This window comes from Prenolepis imparis, unplaced genomic scaffold (genome assembly GCF_030444845.1).
Source record: "Prenolepis imparis isolate NDT839.2.m4 unplaced genomic scaffold, iyPreImpa1.0 SCAF_10, whole genome shotgun sequence".
NCBI classification, from domain to species: Eukaryota; Metazoa; Arthropoda; class Insecta; order Hymenoptera; family Formicidae; genus Prenolepis; species Prenolepis imparis.
In genome coordinates this window covers 2,113,098-2,120,682 of record NW_028141168.1, presented here as the reverse complement: position 1 = coordinate 2,120,682, position 7,585 = coordinate 2,113,098, and the positions used below count along the sequence as shown (strand labels likewise).

General features: G+C 32.9%; 1 pseudogene; it reads left to right on the top strand.

Annotated features, from left to right (window-relative positions):
- The first annotated feature begins 3,898 nt into the window (after positions 1–3,898).
- On the top strand, positions 3,899–7,073 carry LOC145941401 (uncharacterized; annotated as a pseudogene).
- Positions 7,074–7,585: the final 512 nt, after the last annotated feature.

Sequence of the window (7,585 nt, the reverse complement as noted above, 5' to 3'; positions counted from 1 at the left end):
AAAAATTTTTAACTTTCAAATCTTATAACTAGAAAAAACAAAAAATAATTTTATTAGTGTTTTGGAAAGCTTTTGAGATAAGCTACAAGAATATGTCATAAAAAATAGTGGGTCCCATTTAAAAAAATTAAGTTGACCTTGAAATGAACTCTAAATTTGACCCCTACGTCAAGGTCACCATCAAATGCCTTATTTTGAGCCCTATAAGTTTCATTCCAAATTTTTTCTAAAATGCTTATAGCGTTTTCGAATGAAGCAGGTTTCATCGATCCGAGAGTTCTTGACCAATCACAGCCATTTCTCTCAAGAATAAATGGCTGTGATTGGTCAATGATGTCATCGCTCTCGGATCGATCAAACCTGCTTTATTCGATAACGCTATTAGTTTTCGAAATATTGAGGTCCCGGTACTTTTGGCGGACCCTGTATGTACATATATTTTTTTCATGACTTATACTTATATATATATACATACATATATATGGGTCATTGCATCAAATAAAAATTATTTTTGGGCGTCACTGTCGCCGATCTTTTTGAAACTCCGTAAGTTTATTATTGATATTGAAAAACAACCTGTGCAAATTAAAAATTTTTTGAGCAATTAGTTTTCCCACAATTATATGGGGAATATTTATCGATTTTTCAATTTTTTTTACTTTTATTGATTTCAGTATGCTTCTAAATAGACCTAATAATAAAAATAGTGATTTTTACGTAAAAAAAATCTCAGCTTTTCGATAAAAATATTCATTTTCCATTTAGAATATCAGAATGCTATTAAAATTACGATTAAAGTAAAAAAACTCATTTTTTCGTTATTGCTCAATTTTTTCGGTTGAATTTGATATTTTTTTCAGAAAGCTGAGCATTTTTTACATAAAATAAGTCCTTTTCAAGCTGGGTAAACTATAAAAAAAATTGGACAGTAACGAAAAAATGAGTTTTTTCACTAATCGCAAAATAATAGCATTCTGATATTCTAAATGGAAAATGAATATTTGTATCGAAAAGCTGAGATTTTTTTACGCAAAAAATACTATTTTTTATTATTCGATCAATTTAAAAGCATACTGAAATCAATAAAAGTAAAAAAAATTGAAAAAACGATAAATATTCCCCATATAATTGTGGGAAAACTAATAGCTCAAAAAATTTTTAATTTGCACAGGTTGTTTTTCGATATCAATAATAAACTTACGGAGTTTCAAGAAGATCGGCGACAGTGACGCCCAAAAATAATTTTTATTTGATGCAATGATCCATATATATATATATGTGTATATATAATATACATACAGAGTGTCCTATTTATGATGCACGCAAATATCTCTTAAAATATGCACGATACGGAAAAACGTTTCAAATAAAGTTATATGATTTGATTCAAAGGAGACCATAAGATGGTGCCATTTATTTTACCTTGGATAGTCATAAAGGTCACATGAAAGTAACCTTCAATTTAAATGAAACTACTTATTTTTTATTTCATATTCTTGTAGCTTATCTCCAGAGCTTTCGAAAACATGATAAAATATTTTTTCATGTACTTTTAGAGTTATAAGGTTTGAAGTTTATAATTTTTGACGTAAAATGAAAATATTCATTGCAAATATTCATTTTTCAAGTCTTACCCTAATACTTTTATTCGTAGGATAATGAAAACAATTAATTGGTGTAAAGCAAACAGATAATTGTTTTTAAATAAAATATGTAAATTGGTACATGCAACTGCCTATTTTTTTTAAAAGTAACTATGTTTTCTTTGCACCAACTAATTAGTCTCATTATTCCGTGTATAAAAGTGAAAAGATGATCGAAAAATAAGTATGTTACATGATATTTTAAATTTTACGTCTAAAATTGTAAACTTCAAACCTTATAACTGTGAAAAAGTACATGAAAAAATACTTTATTTTAGTGTTTTGGAAAGCTCTCGAGATACGCTACAAGAATATGTAAAGAAAAATAGGTAGTTTCATTGAAATTGAAGGTTACTTTCGCGTGACCTTTATGACTATCCAAGGTAAAATTAATGGCACCATCTTATGTTCCCTTTTGGATCAAATAATATAACTTTATTTGAAATGTTTTTCCGTATCGTGCATATTTTACGAGATATTTGTGTGCAATAGAACACCTTGTATATGTATATATGTATATATAAAATTGATAAAAATTTTTGAACGATAACGCAGTCTTTTGTTTATATTTATATCAAAAAATTTATTGTATTTTATAGTAGTTAGTGCCAGAGGCGATCTATTCGTGAGCTGGCTGTAACACCAGATGCCTTTTGCATGTGCGCTCTGGTTATTACTTCCTATCAGAGGCGATCTATTCGTGTGCTGGTTATTTTAAAAAATCCAGAGGCGATCTATTCGTGTGCTGGTTATTTAAAATAATCCAGAGGCGATCTATTCGTGTGCTGCTTATTTTAAAAAGTCCAGAGGCGATCTATTCGTGTGCTGGTTATTTAAAATAATCCAGAGGCGATCTATTCGTGTGCTGCTTATTTTAAAAAGTCCAGAGGCGATCTATTCGTGTGCTGGTTATGTAAAAGAATCCAGAGGCGATCAATTCGTGTGCTGGTTATTTAAAAGAATTCAGAGGCGATCAATTCGTGTGCTGATTATTTAAAAGAATCCAGAGGCGATCAATTCGTGTGTTGGTTATTAAAAAGAATCCAGAGGCGATCAATTCGTGTGCTGGTTATTTAAAAAAATCCAGAGGCGATCTATTCGTGTGCTGGTAATATTTTATATAAAAAGCAGTTTGCACCTGTGTGTGCTCTGTTTACTATAAAATATAAACATTTATTTTCAAAATATTTTTTGTAGTATAAAATAGTTAATTTTCTGCATTAGATAGATTTATAAACAAAAGACTGCAGTTATTTTTTTTATTATAAAGTAATAAAATTATTTCTTCTTTTTGTAGTAATATTTCACTAAATATTAATCCATTTATTTTTCTTTGCAGGCGACAACAGTTATTGAAGTTCAGCAATGCGCAAGAGGCAAATTACTCCAGGAGCGCAAAAATTAGTACTGACAATGAATCCATGGACTTTCAGAAATCAGTTCAATCAATTTCCGAAACGATGGATTCAGAAGTTAGTACTGAAACAATGCAATGCCAGAAATCAGATTCAGAAACAGGTATGTTTAAAGAAAATGTCGAACTTTGCGAAGATAATAATTATTTTGTTATCGAGAATGGCCCTCCGGATACATATCGTATCCAGGAAAGCATGCTTCAAGGCCGTCGCATTGTCGATATTTCTTATATGTTGAATGAACTCCAGAGATCATTCAATAATTATATGAAAGGAATAGAGTGCCAATTGAAAGATTGGAAACTCATGAAAACTCTAACCAAAACCCAAGAGGAAAATGATTCTAAGAATAGGACATGTAAGGATACTGGCAATGAATCCATCGATTTTCAAAAATCGGGGGAATTATTCTCCGATACGATGGATTCTAATGTTAGTATTCAAAAAGTGCAATGCCTGGAGTCAATTTCTGAAACAGATGTTTGTAATGAAAATGTCGAACTTTGCGAAGATAACAATTATTTTGTTATCGAGAATGGCCCTCTGGATATAAATCATATCCAAGAAAGCATGCCTCAAGGCCGTCGCATTGTCAACTTTTCTCATATGTTGAATGAACTCCAGAGATCATTCAATAATCATATGAAAAGAATAGAGTGCCAATTTAAAGATTGGAAAATCATAAAGACTCAAACCAAAGGCCAAGAGGAAAATGACTCTAGGGATAGCACATATAAGGATACTAGCAATGAATCCATCGATTTTCAAAAATCGGGAGAATTATTCTCCGATACGATGGATTCTAACGTTAGTATTCAAAAAGTGCAATGCCTGGAGTCAATTTCAGAAACAGATATGTGTAATGAAAATGTTGAACTTTGCGAAGATAACAATCATTTTGTTATCGAGAATAGCTCTCTGGATATAAATCGTATCCAGGAAAGCATGCCTCAAGGGCGTCGCATTGTCGACATTTCTCATATGTGGAATGAAATCCACAGAACATATTATGATCATATAGCAGGAATAGAGTGCCAATTTAAAGATTGGAAAGTCGAAAAAACTGAAACCAAAGGGTTCAGAACGCATTTGTTCTTCAAGTGCCAAATGTGCAATACTGAAGCAGATATCTGGTCAGAACCCGAAGATCCAAAAATATTGGACATTAATAAGGCTGCTGTAGCAGGAACTATTACAGTGAGAATTGGCTATGCCCAGTTGGAAGAGCTGTATGCAGCCATAAATATTCGATGTATGTTCGATAAAACTTATATTAAAAATCGAGATATGTTAGTAGATGATTTTGAGAAAACAGCCATGGAAAATATGAAAATGGCTGGCCAAATTGAAAAGCAACTCGCTCTCGAAAGGAACGATGTTATAAACGGTATTCCGTACATAACTGTAATAGCGGATGGTAGTTGGATGAAAAGATCGTATGGCAAGGCCTACGATTCTCTTTCCGGTGTTGGTGCTATAATTGGTTCCCACACAAAAAAGATTCTCTTTGTCGGTGTCCGCAATAAATATTGTACGATATGCAATGTAGCGGAACGAAACAGAATCGAACCAAGAGACCATAAATGCTATAAAAATTTCGATCGTAACGCAAGCTCCACAAAGATGGAGAGCGACGCCATTGCAGAAGGCTTTAAAAGTAGTCTGGAAATGCATGGATTAATTTTTAGAACAGTTATTGCCGATGGTGATAGCAGCGTTTATCAGGCCATCATTGATAGCAGACCATATCGAGAACAAATGGTGACCGTGAAATAAATAGAATGTACCAATCATTTGCTTCGCAATTTATGCAAAAAGCTGCAGGCGGTAGCAGAGACAACTCAGCAAAAAACGCATAGAAAGCGCGGTTTCGTCCAGCTACGAAATGTTGTAAAAAGCAACATTTTGAACATACGAAAAGAAGTGATAGAAGCAATTAATTTACGAAAAAAACAAGAGCAACCTCACCATGATAAAGCTAGAGAATTACAAAAAGACATATTAAATATTCCTAGTCATATATTTGGTGAACATAAACGATGTAAGGAACGCGGTCGTATATGTGACCTTGATGAAACGAAGAAAAATTATGTACCGTTTCTCAAGTTACACGATCTTTACCAAAGAGTAGAGAAGGCCATCATATATTTAAGCGCTTATTCCGACAGTTTGTTGTTCAAATTCACCAACAATCCTGCAGAGTCGTTCAATTCGATAATCTGCAAAGAAATTGGTGGTAAGCGCATTAATTTTGGTAATCGAGGCTCTTACAATGCTAGAGTTGCGGGGGCAGTTGTGCAATTTAATACGCAACAAGTTCTCACGGAAGTGCATAATAGCATGAATAAAAATATTCCTCCTATTGTCGAGATTCTGGAAAAGCGACGACAAACAAAAATTGCAAGAACTAGAGAATCTCGGAAAGTGAATGGACGACAAAAATGTAAAAGGGAGTCAGGAACAGATTGTCATTACGGTCCGCAATCACAAAAACCTGATCTTCTACCCGATGTTTTTGAACAACTTCGACAAAATCATTTGGAAAAGTTGTTTGAAAATGGGAAAAATTGGAGACAAATCGAACGTAATACAATAGAGCAAAGTGATTCAGATTTGTGGCATTCATTGAGACAGGAACTGTTGACGGCGTCTAATTTTGGAATCGTATGTCGCATGAGACCGACAACGTCTTGCGCCGCGACTGTAAAAAACATTTTATTTCCTCCCTCTATCGATACTGCGGCTATGAAATATGGTCGCGAAATGGAAAAAATTGCGAGAAAAGAATTGGCCGTAACATTAAAGAAAGAGATAAAAACTAGCGGATTATTTATTGATATTAAAAATCCATGCTTGGGTGCTTCTCCTGACGGACTCATAGATAAAGATGGTCTGGTAAATAAAATGTCCTTTATCAGCTGAGCATTTAACAGCGGAAGAGGCCATAAAAACATTGCCCCAACTGAAAGGCATCTTTGATAAGAAAAATCCAGATAAGATGAATCAAAATCACCGATTTTTCTATCAAATTCAAGGCCAGTTAAATATAACGCAGCGAGATTATTGTATTTTCGCTGTGTGGACGCCAAAAAGCTTGAAAATAGTACGTGTTAATAGGGACAATGCATTTTAGAGTAATCAAATGCTGCCCTTTTTAACACGTTTCTATTACGATTGCATGCTTCCGGAAATCTTGGATAGTCGGCATAATCGACATATGCCAATTAGAAATCCAAGCTATATAGTAGAAGCTCAACAAGAAGTAGCTAAAAAAAGAATTAAACGAACAAGTCTTCCACAGTGTAATGTAGAAGATGAAAACATTGCCAAAAAAAATAAATGTATCGAATCAAATATTGTATCAATGGAAGCAACTATAACTGCTTTGAATGTAGAACAAGATGATGATTGCATCATAGTTAGTTACTCAAAAAATACAGAAGAACTAACAGAACACGATATGGCAAAGCAAAAAGAATTTTTAGATAATTCGGTTGCTCCTTTTTATTTAGTAAAGGAAAATGTATTACCTTTACATAGTAAAATAAATGACGAATCATTGAACCGATTTTTGCGCGTCATAAGAGATAATTCTTGTTTTGAAACACAAAGTGTGCTATATTTGGAATATCCTCATATAATTGAAGCAAGTCGTAGCGACAAAAGCTTACAAATTATTGGAGGAAATTGTAGTGATCACTGGCGATGTATTTCTTTTGATGGCACCAAGCTTCGAGTATACGATAGTCTGCCCAATTGTACATACAATAAATTGGTGTCTAAAGAAAAAAATTACATTCATCGCCGTTATCCACAAATAAATATTATAATATTTGAAAAGGTTCAAGCACAACCTGATGGCATATGTTGTGGAATCTATGCTGCAGCATTCGCTACAACTATAGCTTTAGGAGGAAATCCTTGTAATGAGACATATTCAACTGATGTTAAACGTATGAGGCAACATTTTTTAAAAATTGTAGCAGAAAATAAATTGTCGCCTTTTCCTAAGTAATAAAAATTTATCATTATATTAGAAATGTGAAATTCTAATAAATATCGTTGCAAAAAAGTGTCTAATGCAAATGTCTCATTTGCAATTAAAATCGGAGAGACGAAAAAAATACATACATTATGGTTGCGTTCTCACGGAAATGGGCGATGGAGGGGCCCATTTCATAAAAATATATTGTATATTATTAAATAATATTCTGTTATATGATATTACATTTAATCTAGTTTAAAAAATATATTCCAGAGGCGATCGCTATTCGTAAGCTGGTTGTTTGAATACATTTGCTACTTTCTCAATTATTGATAAGAGAAGAAAAGCGAATTGTGCGTACTGCATACATTGTAATTTATAGAAAATTACAGGTAATATCAATATATGTACCATACACATGTATGTATATATGTGTTTGTATATATGTATGCATCTATGCATGCATGCATTTATATATGTAAGAAATATATACATATATACACATGTATAGACGTATATATCCATGCATAAGTTGACCTTGA